Source organism: Lutra lutra, chromosome 8 (assembly GCF_902655055.1).
Source record: "Lutra lutra chromosome 8, mLutLut1.2, whole genome shotgun sequence".
NCBI classification, from domain to species: Eukaryota; Metazoa; Chordata; class Mammalia; order Carnivora; family Mustelidae; genus Lutra; species Lutra lutra.
In genome coordinates this window covers 52626907-52651385 of record NC_062285.1, presented here as the reverse complement: position 1 = coordinate 52651385, position 24479 = coordinate 52626907, and the positions used below count along the sequence as shown (strand labels likewise).

The following is a 24479-nucleotide window of genomic DNA, read 5'->3' as shown; positions in this document are numbered from 1 at the left end:
TAAGATCACACTTATCTTGAAGAGCACTGTGTAATGTATACAATTGATGAATCACTGTATTGTACACCTGAAATTAATATAGCCCTCTATGTAGACTACATTGATTTAAATTAAAAAAAAATACTTAGAGTCAATTTAAAGAAGAAAAAGAATAGACAAAGAAAAAAGAAAAAAAAGAATTTTCAATCAATATTCTTGAAAGTTAAGGAAAGACCACAGAATTTTCCAAATTAGAGACTAAAACATTATGGTAATTAAATTAACATGTAATTCTAAATTGTATTTTTTTTATATAAAGGAAATTTTTAGTCACTGGTGGAATTAAATAGCATTGGAGAAGTACATGTTAATAATATAGCATTATTAATGTCCTAACTCTAATGGTTATAGCATGCTTATCTAGTGGAATATTCTTTTTTGTTATAAACACATACTATTATATTGAACGGCAGATGGACCATCAAATGGTGCAAAAAAACATCCTCATGGTTATTTGTTGGTTTTCTTTTTTATATTTTATATTGTTTCAAAATTTTAAAAATAATGAAAAATTTAAGTACTGCCCTATACCTCTAATTTGGGGCATACGCCACAAGTTAATGAAATCCTCCCAACATTGACTGAGAAAGCAAGAGAGAGGTTTCCTTTTTAAATAAACCCTCTTAGTGTGTAGAAATGGTCATAGTGTCTCAGAGTACGGAATATCTGAAATTCTTGTTGGGCTTAAGTATAGAGTTTAAATTATTTCTTATTCTCTTTGGGGGACTATCTGTTTTGTAGCTAAAGAAATTCACTTTGTGCTTAAAGCAATTCATAGTAGTTTTTATGTCCTTCCTTCTTTGGTTTGTTGTTGTCGTTCTGTTTTTTCATATAACTGGTATTCCTCTTGACACTAATCTCCAGGGGACAATTCTTTTCCTTTCTCTTTTCTTTTTTTTAATTTTAATTAATCCCCTGTGTCTCTTATGTGCAAAATGATAAAACTGTGCCTTCTTGTTAGTGCATGATTTGAAGCCAGAATTTCTTGTTAAAAATTTGGGTTCCTTTCATATGAGGAATTTCCCAAAATCCATTTTCATTTAGAGCATTATATTTTCATTTAAAATTTTTTTATGGAAACAGTTACCTTCGTTTTAAATATAAGAAAAGAAGATGGAAAATGAATCTTACCTGACCAGGAAGAAGATTCTAATTGAATTATTTGAAATATCTGGGTCATCATTGTAATGAGTATAAGTGAAAGTGAAAGATATTAACAGATGCATATCATGTTCAGAACGCATATTATTTTTTAGACTCCTTCTAGAGAAAAGCTTTGGAATTAACTTTCCTCTTAAATTATTGAATTTTTTATAATGTTATAAGAGAGAGAATGTTCATCATTTATTTTTGACCCATTTCTACCATATTCCCATAGGAGGAAAATTATAACAATGTCTCCTAGATATGGTAAGTCACTTATAGTTTGCAATAAATATCTGGATCATAAGTGAAAGTAATAATTCAAGTATAAGTCAGGTAGTATCCACTGACTTTTGAACTGTAATGTATTTTTCTATTTTTACATAGATTCAATCTTCAAAACTTCATGATCAAATGCAACTGCTATGAGAACACTGATGTGTTAGAAACCAAAGAAAAATAATATTAAGTGAAATGAGACAAAGAAACAATGGGGCTGCATCATGGAAAAATAAATAATGGTATATATCATGAAATTTCATGATATATTTTTGAATAAACATTGCTAATTGACATTGGTTTAATTTTTTAGGTGTTACAAGAACTTTTCAAAAAAATTTAAGCTATATTAGATGTAGAATATAAATGTAGAAAATACATTTAAAGTCAAGCTTATGTTCCATTTAGCACACTTTAACAGAACTCAGCTCATTTGGAAATGATCAGCTAAAATTTACATTATCTTTTAAGTTCAAATAGAGAAAAAGAAAAAATTTAATAGTGTTGTTAACATAGCTGTTACTTAAATGGAATAATAAGTTAGAGTCTGCCTAGATTGATCTTTGTTATAATTTTAAGTATTATCTGTCTTATTACATTGGATCAACCTTTTAACTCATTTACATTTTTACTATGTTTTTTTTTTCTGTAGCTTTTTAAAAAAATCCTTATTTCCACTTCTGGAGTTGTTTTCCTATGTCTATTTCATAAGACTCAAATCTGAAATGAGGAATCAGTCAAGAGAGATGGAGTACATTCTACTAGGATTGACCGATGACCCACAACTGCAAATTGTGATTTTCATATTTCTCTTTATAAATTATGTATTGAGTATGATGGGGAACTTAACCATCATTCTTCTTATGTTGCTAGATCCCCCCCTTAAGACTCCCATGTATTTTTCCTCCGAAATTTCTCATTCATGGAAGCTTCATTGACAACAGTCTGTATTCCCAGATACCTAATAAGCATCATGACTAAAAACAAAATAATTACCTATGATGGTTGTGCATCTCAGTTATTCTTTTTCCTCTTACTAGAAATTACAGAATTTTACCTACTGGCTGCCATGTCTTTTGACCGGTATGTAGCAATCTGCAAACCTCTACATTACCCCATCATTATGAACAACAAAGTGTGTTACCAACTTCTATTCAGTTCATGGACAGTTGGCTTTCTGCTTTCGTTTCCACCATTGGTCTCAGGACTGACACTGGAATTTTGTGCTTCCAAAGTGATTGATCATTTCATGTGTGACTCTTCCCCTGTGCTGCAGCTTTCCTGCACTGACACTCATTTACTGGAATTACTTTCGTAATTTGTCTTATCTCTTATAAATCTCCTAGTCACGTTGCTGGTTCTTTCTTACACATATATTATCAAGACCATTCTAAAAATCCCCTCTGCTCAGAAAAGAACAAAAGCTTTTTCTACTTGTTCTTCTCATATGATTGTAGTCTCCCTTACTTATGGTAGCTGTATCTTTAATTACATAAAGCCAACAGCAAAGGAAAGGGTGACTTTATCCAAAGGTGTAAGTGTTATTTATACCTCAGTTGCCCCTTTATTAAACGCTTTCATTTATACTCTCAGAAACCAGCAAGTGAAACAAGCCTTCAAGGACACACTCCAATAAATTTTCTCTTTTTTCAAAAAATGAAGAGGAAATTTAATTTTAAAAAATCTTAGATAAAAAAGTAAATAAAATTTTTGACTTACAAGTTTACTTAATCTGTCCTTCAATTAGTTCACCTCATAATATTTTTTCACCTCACAATATTTTAACCAAACTTTTCAGTGAAGTGCATCTTTTCCTTCCTACTTCTCTTTATTATCATAATTCCTTTCAGAGATCAAGGTGAGTCACCTATTAGGTTATCAACACAAACATGAAATTTCTTTTATTCTCCAGAACATGGTACTGACCTCCAAAAAAAAAAAGCAATTTTGAATTGATATATATCATAAGATTTTAATAGAATTTTACAGACATCAATATAACAACATGGACTACCACTGGGACTCTAGGAAGCACTTTAAATATAAGTCAATTGCTTTCAATAAGGAAAAAGGCAGGCTTCAAGTTATAAAAAAGCACATATATTCTCTTTTTAATTAATTTTTTTTTATTTTTTATAAACATATAATGTATTTTTATCCCCAGGGGTACAGGTCTGTGAATCGCCAGGTTTACACACTTCAAAACACTCACCATAGCACAAACCCTCCCCAATGTCCATAACCCCACCACCCTCTCCCGACCAACTTCTCCCCAGCAATCCTCAGTTTGTTTTGTGAGATTAAGAGTCACTAATGGTTTGTCTCCCTCCCAATCTGATCTTGTTTCATTTATTCTTATCCTCCCCCCTAAACCCCCACATTGCATCTCCACTTCCTCATATCAGGGAGATCATATGATAGTTGTCTTTCTCTGATTGACTTATTTCGCTAAGCATAATACCTTCTAGTTCCATCCACGTCGTCGCAAATGGCAAGATTTCATTTCTTTTGATGGCTGCATAGTATTCCATTGTGTATATATATATATATATATATATATATATATATATATCACCTCTTCTTTATTCATTCATCTGTTGATGGACATCTAGGTTCTTTCCATAGTTTGGCTATTGTTGACATTGCTGCTATAAACATTCAGATGCACGTGCCCCTTCGGATCACTATGTTTGTATCTTTAGGGTAAATACCCAGTAGTGCAATTGCTGGGTCATAGGGTAGTTCTATTTTCAACATTTTGAGGAACCTCCATGCTGTTTTCCAGAGTGGTTGCACCAGCTTGCATTCCCACCAACAGTGTAGGAGGGTTCCCCTTTCTCCGCATCCTCGCCAGCATCTGTCATTTCCTGACTTGTTAATTTTAGCCATTCTGACTGGTGTGAGGTGATATCTCATTGTGGTTTTGATTTGTATTTCTCTGATACCAAGTGATGTGGAGCACTTTTTCATGTGTCTGTTGGCCATCTGGATGTCTTCTTTGCAGAAATGTCTGTTCATGTCCTCTGCCCATTTCTTGATTGGATTATTTGTTCTTTGGGTATTGAGTTTGCTAAGCTCTTTATAGATTTTGGATACTAGCCCTTTATTGATATGTCGTTTGCAAATATCTTCTCCCATTCTGTCAGTTGTCTTTTGGTTTTGTTAACTGTTTCCTTTGCTGTGCAAAAACTTTTGATCTTGATAAAATCCCAATAGTTCATTTTTGCCCTTGCTTCCCTCGCCTTTGGCGATGTTCCCAGGAAGAAGTTGCTGTGGCTGAGGTCAAAGAGGTTGCTGCCTGTGTTCTCCTCAAGGATTTTGATGGATTCCTTACTCGCATTGAGTCTATTTTCCTGTGTGGTGCAAGGAAATGGTCCAATTTCATTTTTATGCATGTAGCTGTCCAATTTTCACAATACCATTTCTTGAAGAGGCTGTCTTTTTTCCATTGGACATTCTTTCCTAAAAAGTGCATATGTTCTAAAATGGATCAGGATTTCATCTGGTAGGTCTATTATAGACCCGAAAATTTGGAGTGAATAAAAATCACACACCTGTTTGGATTATTTCAAAACAAAGTCAAAGTTCTCATTCCAAAATGTCTTTTCAATATACCTATAGTACAGTATAGAAACATGGACTCTAGGTATTCTAATACAGGTGGTTTCCATGACAGTTTCCTTTTTTAATATCAAAACCTATGTGAGCAGATTTTTATTTTATAGACATTGCTATGTTAAATGTATTGTGGATGGGTATTTGGGTATTGGAATCTGAGAGACAAGCTAGAAGACTAATGTTTTAAACTAAGTGATTTATTTGAGAGTTGAAATGTGATAGTGTGAATGAATTTGAAGCTCCAGGTAATGGCTCCAGAGAAATTTAGGAACACAAACTGAGAGGAATGGTTGAACATTTGGATATATGGGATATATGAGATAAATGGAAGAGATTTTTAAAATGAGTTACATCATCTTTCAACTTCCTTTCTGCCTACTCCCATGTGGACTCACTCATGTTTTTATGCTATTAAAGAAGGGAGTGTTACTGGTATGCCCTCAGATAAAAACAAAATATAAGCCTACAATGAAATCCATGAAATATAATGAGTTCCATATTGATATAATATGCCATCAGATAAATATGAGTGGAAAAAATCATCATGGTATTTAATACAGTAGTTTCTATCCATGTGGCCCTAAGGAAAAAAAAAATTAAGTTCAGGTTTGTATTCTGATTTATATTACTACTTTAAGTCAGCACTGTTAACCATCTTCTTTCCAATGGCAATTACAAGGAAATAAGTTCATGTTATTATATTCAAGGCCCTCAAAGCCTTCCATTAAGCTCTTTAAAAACTACTAGACCCTTATTAGATTTGGATTATGAGTATTCTTCTTATTCTTTGGGTTGTCATTTCACTTTTCTGGTAGTGTCTTTTGGTCACAAAATTTTAATTCTGATGAAGTCAAGTTTTTCTATTTTTTATTTGGTTGCTTGTGTTTTCAGGGGCATATATAAAAGAACCATTGCTTAATCGAAAGTTGCAAAGATGTATACCTACCACTTATTCTAAGAAATTTATTGTTTTATATCTTACATTTAGGTATTTGGATTCTACTGGGTTAATGTTTGTGTATGGTTTGAGGTAAAGATTTAAGTCGCAATTTGCATGTAAATAGTTATCTCAACATGATTTGTTGAAAAGGCTATTATTTCCCCATTAAACAATACCCTTGTTAAAAATCAATTGACCATTAATGCACAGGTCTATTACTTTGAGGTAAAATTTTGTTGCTATACCAGTATCACATCATCCTGATCACTGTACCTTTATATTAATTTTTGAAATTGGAAAGTATGACTCTTTCAATTTTGCTCCTCTTTTTCAATATTGTTTTGGCTATCAAGGTCCCTTGCAATTCCATATGAATTTTAGGATTAGATTGTTTATTGATGCAAAAAGAACAGTTGAAAATTTAATAAGGATTACATTGAATCGGATCACTTTGGGAACTGTTATCATCTTAATTAACAATGTCAAGTGTACTATCCAATAACATGGGATGTCGTTAGGACTTTTTTTTTAAGTTGTGGGTTTTTTTGGTACAAGTGTCGCCCTTTCATGGTTAAATTTACATAAAATAAACTCCTACAACTGAACAATAAAAAAGACCAACACTCAAGAAAATACAGACAAAGGGCTTGAAGAAGATATACAAACAGACAAAATATACAAACAGACAAAAAGCACTTGAAAAGATGCTCGAGAACAGCAGTCTTTAGGAAAATGTAATTCAAAACTACAATGACATACCACTTCACAGCTACTAGGACAGTTAAGTATGTGGATGTGTGTGTGACTGTGTGGGTGTGAGTACATATATGTTGGTTATATATAACACGAAAACAACAAGTGTTATTGTACATAATAACAAGAGATGATGTCAGAATTAAGAACCCCATATGCTGCTGGTTGGAATGTAAAACATGCAGCCACTTAGAAAAGTTTGGTAGCTCATCAAGAAGGTAAACACAGAGTTACCATATAACCCAGAAATTCTAAGAATTGAAAACATATGTTCATGCAAAAATTTCAACACACATTTTCACAGAGGATCAGGCATAAGAGCCAAAAAGCAGAAACAACACAAGTAACATTTAAGTGATGAATGGATAAACAAAATGTGGTACAGGTGTATTTCACTTTATGGTGCTTTGCTTTGTTGTATTTTGCATATACTACATTTCTCACAAGTTGAACATTTGTGACAATCCTGCATCAAACAATTCTAATAGTGCCATTTTTCCAACAGCATTTGTTCCTTTCAGTATCACATTTTGGTAATTCTCACAATATTTCAAGCTTTTTCATTATTATTATATTTATTATGGTGGAGAAAGTTTTAGTGGTATGGATAGAATCCCAAACCAGCCACAATATTCCCTTAAACCAAAGCCTACCACAGAGGAAGGCCCCAATTTTCTTCAATTCTGTGAATTCAGGAAGAGGTGAGGAAGCTACAGGGAAAAAGAAGTCTGAAGCAAGCAGAGATCAGCTCATGAGGTTTAAAGAAAGAAGCCATCTCCATAACATTAAAATATGCAGTGAAGCAGCAAGGACTGATGTAGTACCTGAAGTGAGTTATCCAGAAGACCTAGCTAAGATAATTAATGAAGGTGACAATACTAAACCACACACTTTCAATGCAGATGAAAAAGACTTATAGTTGATGAAGATGCCATCTAGGCTGTTTATAGATAGAAAAGAGGAGGTAATGAGTGACTTCAAAGCTTCAAAGTCTAGGCTGACTCTCTTGTTAAGGTTAAGGCAGCCAGTGACTCTAAATTGAAGCCAATGCTCATTGATCATTCTGAAAGACCTAGGCCTAAGAATTATGCTAACACTACTCTGCCTGTGCTCTCTAAATGGAATAACAAAGTCTGGATAATAGCACCTTTGTTTACAACATGGTTTACTAAATATTTTAAGCCACTGTTGAGACCTACTCCTCAGTAAAAGATTCCTTTCAAAATATTGCTGCTTGTTGACAATGCACCTGACCATTCAAGAGTTCTGATGGAGAGGTACAATATGGTTAATGTTGTTTTCATGACTGCTAACACAACAACCATTCTGAAGCCCATGGATAAAGAGGTAATTCTGACTTTCAAGTCTTATAGTTTCAGAAATACACTTCATAAGGCTAGAGATGCCATGGATACTGATTTCTCTAATGGATCCGGGCAAAATAAATGAAAAATTTTCTGGAAAGGCTTTACCAATCTAGATGCTACTAAGAACATTCAAGGTTCATAGCAAGGGGCCAAAAGAGTCAACATGAACAAGAGTTTAGAAGAAGTTGATTGCAACATGTAGTATTTATAAATATCAGTTATTTTTCTGTGTAGAAAAAATTGAACCCCGGATTTTCATCAGAATCATTTCTATTATACCAATGAGAATGAATCTTGGAAGAAATTTAAGTATGATTTATTTTTTTCTGTGTTGTGGGGAATCTTCCCATATTGTAAACCATTTATAAATTAAAAATTACTGATTCATTCTAGTTGTGTCAATGTAATGAAATTTATTAATGTATCTTACATAAAAGCATATGCAATCATTTTAATCCCATAAAATTGGACAACAATTGACAAAGCATATATAGAATATCTGTATCATGCTTAATAATTTCCCTGGCCTCTTCAGAGTCATTCCCTTTACTCTCCATGCCTGCTATAGGATTCAGATATACACAGATGTCTTTTGGCCACTTCAATTACTTTTACTTTTTCTGGAATTTCTTATAAAAGAAATCACAAATTGGGAAATTTAATTTCATAATTGGAGGATCACCCATTTTATTCTATGCATGCTTAAATTCTTTCCTTTTTGCTAATGCTATTTGGCAAATCTAAATTTACCATATTTGATTTAACAAATTCAGAATCTCTGGCATCCTTTTGTTACAGCCAGCCTTCCCTCCCCACCCACACATTGGTGTTCTTTTTCTCTGTGGAATCTCTCCACAAGACTCAATGATTTGTTTCAATTAGTGTCATAATCAAGTACACACTACATTCTGAAATGCCAGTCCCTAAATGCATATATCCTCCCATAATGTCCTTCTGAAATAAGTGTCAAAGGAAAATTAATTGGGCGTGGGGGGTTATTCCCCTATTCTTTGTTGACTTTACTCCTCAATTACCATTCTCCATGGCAATTGGAATTACAGAATTACACCAATTGTCTTTAGAGGACAAGATACATGTAAGAAGTAAGAAGGATACATGAAAAGAAACACCATTCACCATTTTGTTGCTGTTTTTGACATCTCATCCCAACTTCTTAATTAACATCTTCTACTCTCTTTTTAGACGCAGCATGTTGCAAGACAACCTACTTTTCCCCTTTGTGCTAGTATCTACTTGATATTTTGGGCTTTATACCCAAAGACTTGCTAAAGAATAGTGCACTGTCTTAGCTCTCATCTTCGTTAACCTCTCATGAATCAGTATATTTGGTTTAAGGCTATACTGCCAGTTATATATAGAATCACAAAATGGTGTAACTATAAGAAATCATAAATTCGCAAATTCTAATAGCATGGGTCCTATATCAGTCAGGATTCAGGTGAAGGTAGGATTTCTGTAAGCACTTTGGAAAGAAAGGAGATAATGTAGGCATTATAGCTTTTAAAAATAATGAAAGAGAGAGCTATGGAAAGAAAAGTTTGAACACCAAGGAGAATGTTGAGGAAACTAATACCAAAGATCTCATGTTGAAACCTTGTGAGAATGCTTCAAGAAAGCTTAACAGGAAATCATAGTGAGTCTCAGTTATTTCTGAGAAAGCATCTACCAATATCTTAGCAATAAAGTTGGTAGTTTTCAGACACTTCCTGAAAATCCACTATGATCTAGCCTGCACGCACCAGCCTGGCTTCAAACTGTAGAGGAATTGCCTCCACTTCCCTTCCAACTTCCAAATTTTGTGCCAAGCCCTATCACTGACAAATCATAAATTCAGACCATACAGGGAAGGGAACCCTCAGAAATAGCATCCCAGTTTCTCTACAGCACTGAGAGAACAACTAAGAATGTATTATGTGATGTTGAGTTGGCAACAGATATCTCAATGCAAGTGCTTTGAAAACAACCAAAATATTGCCAATTATTTCTTTTTTCACTGGCTCTACCTGAAGTGCTATATCAGTATAGGGAGCAGCTTAGTAGAGAAGAGATGCATGGTCTACAGGTGGCTCAGGGACCAAGAGTTTCAACTCAAGTCATGATCTCATGCATTGTGGAATTGAGCCCCATGTCAGGATCAACACACAGTGAAGAGTCTGCTTGAAGTTTCTCTCCTTCTATCCCTAACCCCACTCTGTCCAACTCTCTCTCCCTCTATAAATAAATAAATAAATAAATAAATAAATAAATAAATAAATAAATATCTTTAGGGAAAAAAGAGAAATAGAGACTTTACATCTCCTTGTTCAATTTACCTCCACTATATAGAGCACTGTGCCAAGATCTTGACATTATAAATGCTTAAATGCATGTTATCCACTCATGTTATTTCCAATACCTTTGGCAATCTAGTTGAAAATTACATCTCTACAGGGTAGAATAGATGAGTTTCTGTTAAAGGAAGAATAAGCAGTAAAGTGATAAAAATAGTGTAATAAATTATATTTTTCCTAATGTAGTATAATTTTCCATGAGGCTAGCACAGGTGTAAATTTTAAGCTCTAGGGGTGCCTGGGTAGCTCAGTCACTTAGGTATCTGCCTTTGGCTCAGGTTATGAGTCTAGGTCCTGGGATCAAGCCTTGAATCAGGCTCCCTGCTTAGTGGGGAACCTGCTTCTCCCTCTCCCTCTGCCTGCTGCTCCCCCTACTTGTGTGCTCTCTCTGTCAAATAAATAAAATCTTTTAAAAAATATATATTTTAAGCTCTAGAATGTCCAAGGAGAATAAGACCACTACAGTAATTTAGAAAATGAATTATCTTAGTAAATCCTAGATCCTGAAGAACTGTTGTTCATTTATTCATTAATAAATCAATTAATTATTTTTTGTATTTATGTTTATTTGTCTTTCTTTTTAAGTCTGTATTTAAGTTCCCGTTAGTTAACATATATCTTAATATGAGTTTCAGGTGTATGACCCAGTGGCTCAACACCTTCGTACATCAACTATTGTTAATCATAAGTGCACTCCTTAATCCCCACACCTATTTCACCCATCCCCCCAACTCACTTCCCTTCTGGTAACCAGCACTTTGTTCTCTACAGTTGAGCGTCTGTTTCTTGGTTTGCTTCCCTCCATCTGTTTTCCCCCTTGCTTATTTGTTTTGTTTCTTAAATCCCACATACGAGTATAATCATATGGTATTTGTTTTTCCCTGAATGACTTATGTCATGTAACATAATATTCTCTAGTTCCATCCATGTCATTTCAAATGGAATGTTTCATTTTTTTTTATGACTGAGTAATATTCCATTGTGTTTATATACCATTTCTTTATCCATTCAGCATTTGGTGGAAATTTGGACTCTTTCTAGAATTTGGCTATCACAGCTAGTGCTGCTACAAATATAGGTCCATGTAGCCCTTTGAGTTAGAATTTTTTGTCTTCTTTGGGTAAATATCTAGTAGTGCAATTGCTGGATCATAGGGCAGTTCTATTTTTAACTTTTTAGGAACTGCCATACTGTCTTCCAGAGTGGCTGCACCAATTTGCATTCATCACAAAAGTGCAGGAGGGATCCCCATTTTCCACATCCTCATGAACACTTGTTTTTTCTTGTATTACTTATTTTAGACACTGACAGGTGTGAAATGATATCTCATTGTAGTTTTGATTTGTATATCCCTAACAATGAGTGATGTTGAGCTTCTTGTCATGTGCCTGTTAGCCATCTGGATGCCTTCTTTGGAAAAGTGTCTATTCATGTCTTCTGCCCATTATTTTATTGGATTTTTCCTTTTTGGTGTTTTGAGTTTTATAAGTTCTCTATATATCTTGGATATCAACCCTTTATTGGTATGGCACTTACAAATATCTTCTCTCATTCCATAGATTGCCTTATAGTTTTGTTGGCTGTTTCTTTTGCTGTGCAGAAAAATTTTATTTTGATGTAGTCCCAATAGTATATTTTGTCTTTTTTTCCCTTGCTTCAGGAGATATATATAGGAAAATGTTGCTATAGCCAATGTCAAAAAGTTTACTGCCTATTCTCTCTTCCAGAAGTTTTATGGTTTCAGGTCTCACATGGAGGTCTTTAATACATTTTGAATTTATTTTTGTGTATTGTGTGAGAAAGTGGTCCAGTTTCTTTGGTAACAGATCATAGCTACACTTGTGGTGAACATAGCATAATGTATAAACTTGTCAATTCATTATGCTTTCCATCTGATCATAATATAATAATATTACTAACGTACTAATGTAACTAATAGTTGTGTGTCAGTTATACTCAATATAAAAAGGAACAAATAGATTAGCATTGATGAATGATTAGAAATGAATTGAGATGCCTAAGAAACCACTTCCAGCAGAGAAAACAACATATGTGAGAGAGAATGACTTCCACTCATGATTTATTTCACTTAATCTTTATAATAAACTATGAGTTAAGAGTACTAGACCTCTCATTTTATGAGTACAGAAATTGATAGAAAGGTTGAATAGATTTTGCAAGTTAAATAAATGTTGCAACTTTACAAAATCATTGGGTCTCTTTAACCTCAAAATCTAAGAATTGTGATCTGATCCTTATGATATCTCATTATGTGAATTGTGGCTTCATTTTTGTCTCTGTTTATAAAATATGGAAATGATTTCTAATATCTGTGATGGCTAGGATGCAATGAAAAGGGCTCATTCTTTATTGGTAGAAGGACAATTTTGAAGTTATTTATCAAAATGTGGTACTTACATGTATTTATTCTAGTAGTTGCATATATGCAAATGAATGCATAAAAATAGACAGAATTTTAGCTAATGATGTGAAATTAATAACAAGCTAATTCCTTGAATCTCAATATATAATGAAACTACTAAATTATTAGAAGTTTCCTCTGGTAGTCTGTGAATTTGTTATAAAAGGATGAGTCCCAGCTCTGTAAGTAGATAAGGAATGATATCTAGTACATATTGTTAACTGGAAAAAAATTGCTGAATATTTCTGTTTTAAAATTGCATTACAGTAGAGGAGTCAAGATGGTGGAGAAATAGCAGGCTGAGACTACTTCGGGTAGCGGGAGATCAGCTAAATAGCTTATCTAAAGATTGCAAACACCTACAAATCCAACGGGAGATTGAAGAGAAGAAGAACAGCAATTCTAGAAACAGAAAATCAACCACTATCTGAAAGGTAGGACTGGCGGAGAAGTGAATCCAAAGCGACTGGAAGATAGACCACGGGGGGAGGGACCGGCTCCCGGTGAGCGGCGGAGCAACAGAGCACAAAATCAGGACTTTTAAAAGTCTGTTCCACTGAGGGACATCGCTCCAGAGGCTTAACTGGGGTGAAGCACAGGCGGGGTCAGCGCGGCCTCAGATCCCACAGGGTCACAGAAGGATCAGGGGTGTCTGAGTGTCGCAGAGCTTACCAGTATTAGAACAGGGAAGCCGGCTACAGAGACAGAGCCGAGGAGTAAGCTCTAAGCTCGGGGTTACCTTGAACTGTTCACAGGCTCGGTCAGCTCAGAGCGCGGCCAGATGCCAGGGTGACGGGAGTAATTGGGCACTGTTCTCTGAGGACGCACTGAGGAGTGGGGCGCTGGGCTCTCGGCTCCTCCGGGCTGGAAACCAGGAGGCCTCCATCTTCATTCCCGTCTTCCAGAACTCTACGGAAAGCGCTCAGGGAACAAAAGCTCCCGAAAGCAAACCCAGCAAACCCGAGGGCATTACTCAGCCCGGCCCCGGGTAAGGGCGGTGCAACTCCGCCTGGGGCAAAGACGCTTGAGAATCACTACAACAGGCCCCTCCCCCAGAAGATCAACGAGAAACCCAGCCAGGACCAAGTTCACCTACCAAGGAGTGCAGTTTCAATACCAAGGAGAGCGGCGAAATTCCAGAGGAGAAGAAAGCAAAGCACAGAACTCATGGCTTTCTCCCCATGATTCTTTAGCCTTGCAGTTAATTTAATTTTTTTTTCCTTTTCAATTTTTTTTTCTCTTCTGCTGCTAAATTTTTTTAACTTTTACCGTTTTCTTTTTTAACGTTTTTTAAATAGTTTATCTAATATATATATATATATTTTCCCTTTTATATTTTATATCAGCTTTCTTTTTTTAATAGTTTCCTTTTTTTTTTTCTTTCTGAACCCCTTTTTATCCCCTTTCTCCCCCCTCACGATTTGGGATGTCTTCTGATTTGGCTAAAGCATATTTTCCTGGGGTTGTTGCCACCCTTTTAGTATTTTACTTGCACCTTCATATACTCTTATCTGGACAAAATGACAAGGCAGAAAAATTCACCACAAAAAAAAAGAACAAGAGGCAGTACCAAAGGCTAGGGACCTAATCAATACAGACATTGGTAATATGTCAGATATAGAGTTCAGAATGATGATTCTCAAGGTTCTAGCCGGGCTTGAAAAAGGCATGGAAGATATTAAAGAAACCCTCTCGGGAGATATAAAAGCCCTTTCTGGAGAAATAAAAGAACTAAAATCTAACCAAGTTGAAATCAAAAAAGCTATTAATGAGGTGCAATCAAAAATGGAGGCTCTCACTGCTAGGATAAATGAGGCAGAAGAAAGAATTAGCGATATAGAAGACCAAATGACAGAATAAAGAAGCTGAGCAAAAGAGGGACAAACAGCTACTGGACCACGAGGGGAGAATTCGAGAGATAAGTGACACCATAAGACGAAACAACATTAGAATAATTGGGATTCCAGAAGAAGAGGAAACAGAGAGGGGAGCAGAAGGTATGTTGGAGAGAATTATTGGAGAGAATTTCCCTAATATGGCAAAGGGAACAAGCATCAAAATCCAGGAGGTTCAGAGAACCGCCCTCAAGATCAATAAGAATAGGTCCACACCCCGTCACCTAATAGTAAAATTGACAAGTCTTAGTGACAAAGAGAAGATCCTGAAAGCAACCCGGGAAAAGAAGTCTGTAACGTACAATGGTAAAAATATTAGATTGGCAGCAGACTTATCCACAGAGACCTGGCAGGCCAAAAGAGCTGGCATGATATATTCAGAGTACTAAATGAGAAAAACATGCAGCCAAGAATACTATATCCAGCTAGGCTATCATTGAAAATAGAAGGAGAGATTAAAAGCTTCCAGGACAAACAAAAACTGAAAGAATTTGCAAACACCAAACCAGCTCTACAGGAAATATTGAAAGGGGTCCTCTAAGCAAAGAGAGACCCTAAAAGTAGTAGATCAGAAAGAAACAGAGACAATATACAATAACAGTCACCTTACAGGCAATACAATGGCATTAAATTCATATCTCTCAATACTTACCCTGAATGTTAATGGGCTAAATGCCCCAATCAAAAGACACAGGGTATCAGAATGGATAAAAAAAAACAAAACCCATCTATATTTTGCCTACAAGAAACTCATCTTAAACCCGAAGACACCTCCAGGTTTAAAGTGAGGGGGTGGAAAAGAATTTACCATGCTAATGGACATCAGAAGAAAGCAGGAGTGGCAATCCTTATATCAGATCAATTAGATTTTAAGCCAAAGACTATAATAAGAGATGAGGAAGGACACTATATCATACTCAAAGGAACTGTCCAACAAGAAGATCTAACAATTTTAAATATCTATGCCCCTAACGTGGGAGCAGCCAACTATATAAACCAATTAATAACAAAATCAAAGAAACACATCGACAATAATACAATAATAGTAGGGGATTTTACCCTCACTGAAATGGACAGATCATCCAAGCAAAAGATCAACAAGGAAATAAAGGCCTTAAATGACACACTGGACCAGATGGACATCACAGATATATTCAGACCATTCCATCCCAAAGCAACAGAATACACATTCTTCTCTAGTGCACATGGAACATTCTCCAGAATAGATCACATTCTTGGTCCTAAATCAAGTCTCAACCGGTATCAAAAGATTGGGATCATTCCCTGCATATTTTCAGACCACAATGCTCTAAAGCTAGAACTCAATACCAAGAGGAAATTTGGAAAGAACCCAAATACATGAAGACTAAACAGCATCCTTCTAAAGAATGAATGGGTCAACCAGGAAATTAAAGAAGAATTGAAAAAATTCATGGAAACAAATGATAATGAAAACACAACGGTTCAGAATCTGTGGGACACAACAAAGGCAGTCCTAAGAGGAAAATATATAGCGGTACAAGCCTTTCTCAAGAAACAAGAAAGGTCTCAGGTACACAACCTAACCCTACACCTAAAGGAGCTGGAGAAAGAACAAGAAAGAAACCCTAAACCCAGCAGGAGAAGAGAAATCATAAAGATCAGAGCAGAAATTAATGAAATAGAAACCAAGACAACAAAAGAACAAATCAACGAAACTAGGAGCGGGTTCTTTGAAAGAATTAATAAGATTGATAACCCCCTGGCCAGACTTATCAAAAAGAAAAGAGAGAGGACCCAAATAAATAAAATCATGAATGAAAGAGGAGAGATCACAACGAACACCAAAGAAATACAGACAATTATAAGAACATACTATGAGCAACTCTACGCCAACAAATTTGACAATCTGGAAGAAATGGATGCATTCCTAGAGACATATAAACTACCACAACTGAACCAGGAAGAAATAGAAAGCCTCAACAGACCCATAAGCAGTAAGGAGATTGAAACAGTCATCAAAAATCTCCAAACAAAACAAAGCCCGGGGCCAGATGGCTTCCCAGGGGAATTCTACCAAACATTGAAAGAAGAACTAATTCCTATTCTCCTGAAACTGTTCCCAAAAATAGAAATGGAAGGAAAACTTCCAAACTCATTTTATGAGGTCCAACATCACCTTGATCCCAAAACCAGACAAGGATCCCATCAAAAAAGAGAACTACAGACCAATATCCTTGATGAACACAGATGCAAAAATTCTCGCCAAAATACTAGCCAATAGGATTCAACAGTACATTAAAAGGATTAGTCACCACGACCAAGTGGGATTTATACCAGGGCTGCAAGATTGGTTCAACATCCGCAAATCAATCAATGTGATACAACACATTAATAAAAGAAAGAACAAGAACCAGATGATACTCTCCATAGATTCTGAAAAAGCATTTGACAAAGTACAGCATCCCTTCCTGATCAAAACTCTTCAAAGTGTAGGGATAGATGGCACATACCTCAATATTATCAAAGCCATCTATGAAAAACCCACTGCAAATATCATTCTCAATGGAGAAAAACTGAAAGCTTTTCCGCTAAGGTCAGGAACACGGCAGGGATGTCCGTTATCACCACTGCTATTCAACATAGTACTAGAAGTCCTAGCCTCAGCAATCAGACAACAAAAGGAAATTAAAGGCATCCAAATCCCCAAAGAAGAAGTCAAACTATCACTCTTTGCAGATGATATGATACTATATGTGGAAAACCCAAAGACTCCACTCCAAAACTGCTAGAACTTGTACAGGAATTCAGTAAAGTGTCAGGATATAAAATCAATGCACAGAAATCAGTTGCATTTCTCTACACCAACAACAAGACAGAAGAAAGAGAAATTAAGGAGTCCATCCCATTTACAATTGCACCCAAAACTATAAGATACCTAGGAATAAACCTAACCAAAGAGACTAAGAATCTATACACAGAAAACTATAAAGTACTCATGAAAGAAATTGAGGAAGACACAAAAAAATGGAAAAATGTTCCATGCTCCGGGATTGGAGGAATAAATATTGTGAAAATGTCTATGCTACCTAAAGCAATCTACACATTTAATGCAATTCCTATCAAAGTACCATCCATTTTTTTCAAAGAAATGGAACAAATAATCCTAAAATTTATATGGAACCAGAAAAGACCTCAAATAGCCAAAGGAATATTGAAAAAGAAAGCCAAAGTTGGTGGCATCACAATTCCGGACTCTCAGCTCTATTACAAAGCTGTCATCATCAAGACAGCATGGTACTGGCACAAAAACAGACACATAGATCAATGGAACAGAATAGAGAGCCCAGAAATGGACCCTCAACTCTATGGTCAACTCATCTTCGACAAAGCAGGAAAGAATGTCCAATGGAAAAAAGACAGCCTCTTCAATAAATGGTGTTGGGAAAATTGGACAGCCACATGCAGAAAAATGAAATTGGTCATTTCCTTATACCACACACGAAAATAGACTCAAAATGGATGAAGGATCTCAATGTGAGAAAGGAATCCATCAAAATCCTTGAGGAGAACACAGGCAGCAACCTCTTCGACCTCAGCCGCAGCAACATCTTCCTAGGAACATCACCAAAGGCAAGGGAAGCAAGGGCAAAAATGAACTATTGGGATTTTATCAAGATCAAAAGCTTTTGCACAGCAAAGGAAACAGTGAACAAAACCAAAAGACAACTGACAGAATGGGAGAAGATATTTGCAAATGACATATCAGATAAAGGGCTAGTGTCCAAAATCTATAAAGAACTTAGCAAACTCAACACCCAAAGAACAAATAATCCAATCAAGAAATGGGCAGAGGACATGAACAGACATTTCTGCAAAGAAGACATCCAGATGGCCAACAGACACATGAAAAAGTGCTCCACATCACTCGGCATCAGGGAAATACAAATCAACACCACAATGAGGTATCACCTCACACCAGTCAGAAAGGCTAAAATTAACAAGTCAGGAAATGACAGATGCTGGCGAGGATGCGGAGAAAGGGGAACCCTCCTACACTGTGGGTGGGAATGCACGCTGGTGCAACCACTCTGGAAAACAGCATGGAGGTTCCTCAAAATGTTGAAAATAGAACTACCCTATGACCCAGCAATTGCACTGCTGGGTATTTACCCTAAAGATACAGACGTAGTGATCCGAAGGGGCACGTGCACCCGAATGTTTATAGCAGCAATGTCAACAATAGCCAAACTATGGAAAGAACCTAGATGTCCATCAACAGACGAATGGCTAAAGAAGATGTGGTATATATACACGATGGAATACTATGCAGCCATCAAAAGAAATGAAATCTTGCCATTTGCGACGACGTGGATGGAACTAGAGGGTATCATGCTTAGCGAAATAAGTCAATCGGAGAAAGACAATTATCATATGATCTCCCTGATATGAGGGAGAGGAGATGCAACATGGGGGGTTAAGGGGGTAGGAGAAGAATAAATGAAACAAGATGGGATTGGGAGGGAGACAAACCATAAGTGACTCTTAATCTCACAAAACAAACTGAGGGTTGATGGGGAGAGGGGGTTTGGGAGAGGGGGGTTGGTTATTGATATTGGGGAGAGTATGTGCTATGGTGAGTGCTGTGAAGTGTGTAAACCTGGTGATTCGCAGACCTGTACCCCTGGGGATAAAAATATATGTTCATAAAAAATAAAATTTATAAAAAAAATTGCTTTACATATTACATATTAAAAATATGCTCTCTGAGTGTGTGAATATGACTGTGTTTGTGAACAAAATTTCTGATATAATAGACTGTAAATATTTAATACTGGTTAATTTGAAGATCTGAGGGCAAATGGAGGATCAGTTAGAAACATAAGTGCCATTCCATCTCTCATTTTATACTATTGATTTATAATTAATTCACTGACATTTACTTCTCATAGTATCAAGTCTATACACTTAAAATTAAAATATTAAAAACTGAGTTTCAAATACCCTTCTGATTTTTAAATATTGCTATCTGTCTTGGTACATTCATTCTTTTTTATGCTAGTAGAGATGTATAAATGAATAAAACCTGAGTGCTACCCTCAATGAAGAGTTGGAGCTCAGCTCTGTATTTAATGAACCCAAAAGAGTTCAGAATAAATTATCTCCTGTGTGAAGACCAAGTGCCATGTGCATATGAGAAAAATTAAATACAACCAAGGAGAAACTAAGTTGATTGGATATGCTGATAGGTATACTTTTGCTTCTATCTCACTATATTGCTTAGTTTTCTGAAAGATGTACTTCATGACATCATTCTACCTCTTAGGCCCATCTCTCCTGAATCTGGCTTTTCTTTATTCTGGCCTTTCATTCATTATACAGTGACTAGAGAAGGTAAATTTGTTTCATCTTTGGATCATCTTTGGATAGTATTCAATCCTCATCTTATCCAGAGAGCTTTAAAACGGTTTACATTTTAGTCATAAAACAGTATTCCCTGGAAATTTACATAAAGAACTCTCAGAGTTACAATAGTAGCTTTTTAAAATTTAGGTCAGAATAACGTTTATGTTTGTATGAAAAAATGAAAGAGATATTACATAAGAGAGGAAGGGTGGATTCCTGACAAAAAGTCTCCAGAAGTAGCTTATGAATGCATTGCCTCTCACATTTTAAGTAAATTAAGAAAATCTGGGATTATACTACTGTCTGGAATCATTAGACATATCTGAAATTAAGTATGTTCTTATTTGTCAATAAATATATTTGTATCTTTCTCTCATTCAAAAGGCTATTTTTGGAATACATTGCAGGAATCCCCAAATTATCACTTTAACATACTTACTATTTCTAATTTAATATTCAGTATTTCAGTTTGTTCAAAATATTCTAACAGACTCTGTCTTTTGATATGTGAATTTTGCCGAAATGTGTCACAAAAATGTCTTTTTTTAGGGGAAGACATATCTGATTCTCAGGAAAAAAATAAGAGACTGAAATTTTAAAAAAATAAAAATAAAGAAAGAAAAAAAAAGAGACTGAAATTAAGGTACAATACAAGCTTTGACACTTATCACCTGCTGACCAGTCCAGTTCATGCTGTACAAAGAATACATGGTTTCCGACCAGTTAAGTGGTTTGGTCTTGAACCCAGATATCTGCACTCTTCCTTATGGAAATAACTATGGTAATGTCATTTAATATTTTTTAAAAGAGAAATTATGGGGCACCTGGGTGGCTCAGTTGGTTAAAGCAGCTGCCTTCAGCTCAGGTCATGATCTTAGGGTCCTGGGATTGAGCCCCGCATGGGGCTTCCAGCTCAGCAGAGAGCCTGCTTCTCCCTCTCCTTCTGCCTTCTCCTCCCTCTCCTTCTGCCTTCTCCTCTGCCCACTGTACTCTCTCTCTGCCAAATAAAGAAATAAAATCTTTAATAAGTAATAATAATGAAAAACAAAAAATGAAAATAAAAACGAAATTAAACCTATTCCTTTGAAAACACATACAAGTAAAGAAATTAAACTATTCACCCAAGTTTTCTAGGAGAGTGCTTTCCTACCTCTTTAACTTAGGGAAATTCTTCCATACTAATAGCAGTAATTCACATGGTTTTAAATAGAAAGAGAATATAAAATAGTATAAATATCTCTATAGGTATACAGATCACAATAATTACATGTAGGCTGAAACATCATAAAATATGACCAGGAATTCAGATGTGATCAAACTCTATTCTACACTCTCCAGCTTAAATTATTTTCCGCTTCTTTCTCCCCTTGATCTCTAACTTCTAAGGTTGCTGGAGGCAATGACTCTAGTATATCTGCCCCGTGAGATAGTAGGAGGAGTTGGAAAAGCGGGGTGTTAGCAAAAGTTGATCAATGGCTAAGGCTAAAACACTCACACGTCATTAAAAAATACAGGATCTTTCCCATTTCTGAGGATTCTCGATGTAATTAAGCTTTAACTTACAGAGTATGGGAAACTAGTAAACAATTGGAGCAAGAGCACTAAGCTTATTCTCACTGGGAAGAAGCCCAAGCTCACATACCCGAAAGTTAACAGGTGTTATTTGGAGTCCGAAAGGATGGGGAAAACTACCTGCTCTAGCCCTTCAAGCTCTGAGATATTGACTATTTTCAAACTTGCCTTAACTGAAGGTTTCACTGGTAAAAGAGAGGAAATTAATGGATCACTGCTATTTTCGGTTCACTTAAAATCTCACCTGTAGACGAAATGACATACTATTTCAGCCAAATTCTGGCTCCATATTTGGAACTTTGCTAATTTGAATCCTACAGTTTTCAGACTCCTTGTCTTCTCTTCATGACTGATTTCATTCTTAATCATATTCCCTGTGCTCATGTCACTCCTAAACCTTAATTATTGTAGGTATAATATTACTAACCACTTCAACTGTGATTATTTCCCCCGCTGCAACTTTCCTGTTCAGACACAAAATTCCTAGAGATAGTGGGTTTTTCCTGGTCTCCATTTTCTTTAATGTTCACTTTGGCATCAATATTACTGTACTATGTATATATCATCAGAACAATTTTGAGGATTCCTTCTGCTAGTCAGAGGACAAAGGCCTTTTCCACTTGTTCATCCCACATGATTGTCATCTCCATCTCCTATGGAAGCTGCATTTTTATATACATTAAACCTCCAGCAAAAAACTGAGTGTTTCTGAGCAAGGGAGTTGCTGTGCTAAACACCTCAGTAGCCCCCATGCTGAACCCCTTTATTTACAGCCTAAGGAACCAGCAAGTCAATGGGCCTTTATGGACAGGGCAAGGAAGATTGTATTTTTCCAAAGCAAATGAAATGTTGTGGTGTCACAAATTAGATACATTGCAGGGCAATTTAAAATATACAAAACATGAAATTTGAGCCAGCTTTAAATCACAGTGGTCTTCCTGTTGTCCTTATTCATTCATTCATTCATTCATTCATTCATTCTTTCTAACAGTTTATAAGCACATTTAATATATTTCCCATTCAACTGAAATAATTTCATATGACTTTCTGGCTCCCATTCTTCTGAACCCATTGTTAGTTGCAACTTCTTGAACAATAATTGTTTTATTCAGAAAATTGTATTTGAGTTTTGTTTAGGAAAACAGTTATCACCTGGAATAGATGAGATACTGTATAAATATTGATGTGATATTTTTCTTAATACAGACAATATGATCTTGTCATTTTCATTGATCTTTGTCAGAAACTTCCTTCAATATCTTACAGTTTCTCTAGGAAAAAAAATTCCTCAAATGCCATATGATTTATTGAAAAATGTGGATGCTTTTATTTTAAAATAAAAAAATTGCATACTTAATAGGGTATATCCATATAATTTAACTATTGATTTTTTTTTAAAGCATAGATCTGGGGTGCCTGGGTGGCTGAGTCGTTAAGCATCGGCCTTCAGCTCAGGTCATGATCCCAGGGTCCCGGGATGGGCCCAGCATCAGGCTCCCTATTCGGCAGGAATCCTGCTTCTCCCTCTCCCATTTCCCCACTTTGTGTTCCCTCTTTCACTGAATCTCTCTGTGTCAAATCAATAAATAAAATATTAAGCAAACAAAAAAACATAGATCTTTAATAGTATAAAGATCCCCATATTTCCAAAACCCATAATGACTCTTGTAATATATAGCTATATAGGTAGATACATGCATACATACATACATACATACATACTGCAGAAAAAGTGAGGAAAAAGCTGTTTGAGATCAATAGAATACATTCACTTTCTCTAATTACATGGAATGTAAGCTCCGTTTTCTCACTACACTAGACTATAGATGTATAGCTCCTTCTCTAGTTTTAGACTAGTTTAAAACTGGGCATGTATGTAAATTATTTAATGCCTAAACAAAATCACTCATGTTTTTAGAAAATAAAAACTTCATAACAGAACAAAATTTTCCATCTCATATAAAATTAGAATTTCGGGGTGCCTGGGTGGCTCAGTTGGTTGAGCAACTGCCTTCGGCTCAGGTCATGATCCCGGACTTCCAGGATCGAGTCCCGCATCGGGCTCCCAGCTCCTTGGGGAGTCTGCTTCTCCTTCTGACCTTCTCCTCTCTCATGCTCTCTCTCACTCATTCTCTCAAATAAATAAATAAAATCTTTAAAAAAATGCTTTAAAATTAGAATTTCATCTGTTAAAATACTCTTCCATTCTACTGAATGTATTAAGGGCCTAAAGTATTTTGGATGATATGTATGTGTGGTTGTGTGTGTGTGTGTGTGTGTGTGTGTGTGTGCATGCACGCATGTGTAGGTTAAATAAGAATTGTGGATATGAAAATGTTTCCTAAATAATAGAAAGCACTTTTTATTAATAAAAAAATTATATACTACAATCCTAATTAGTCATTCAATATTCATAATTATCCCTATACAATGTATTCAATTGAGAAATACAGCAGAGGATTTGTTAAGAAAAAAATAAAATAAGTGATAAAAAAATTAAAGGGAACTCAAAATATAAGAGAAAATGTATGATTGGTTTCTCAATTTCATCCTGACTGAAGTATAATTTGCATGTGAAAGAAGGCAAATAGTTGACAACAGGGTTTTTTTTTTTTTAAAGATTTTATTTATTTATTTATTTGACAGAGAGAGATCACAAGCAGGCAGAGAGGCAGGCAGAGAGAGAGGAGGAAGCAGGCTCCCTGCTGAGCAGAG

The 24479-nt window shown here is 35.6% G+C and overlaps 1 pseudogene; it reads left to right on the top strand.

Moving 5' to 3' along the window:
- The first annotated feature begins 2153 nt into the window (after nucleotides 1-2153).
- Nucleotides 2154-3121, top strand: LOC125107616 (olfactory receptor 6C6-like; annotated as a pseudogene).
- Nucleotides 3122-24479: the final 21358 nt, after the last annotated feature.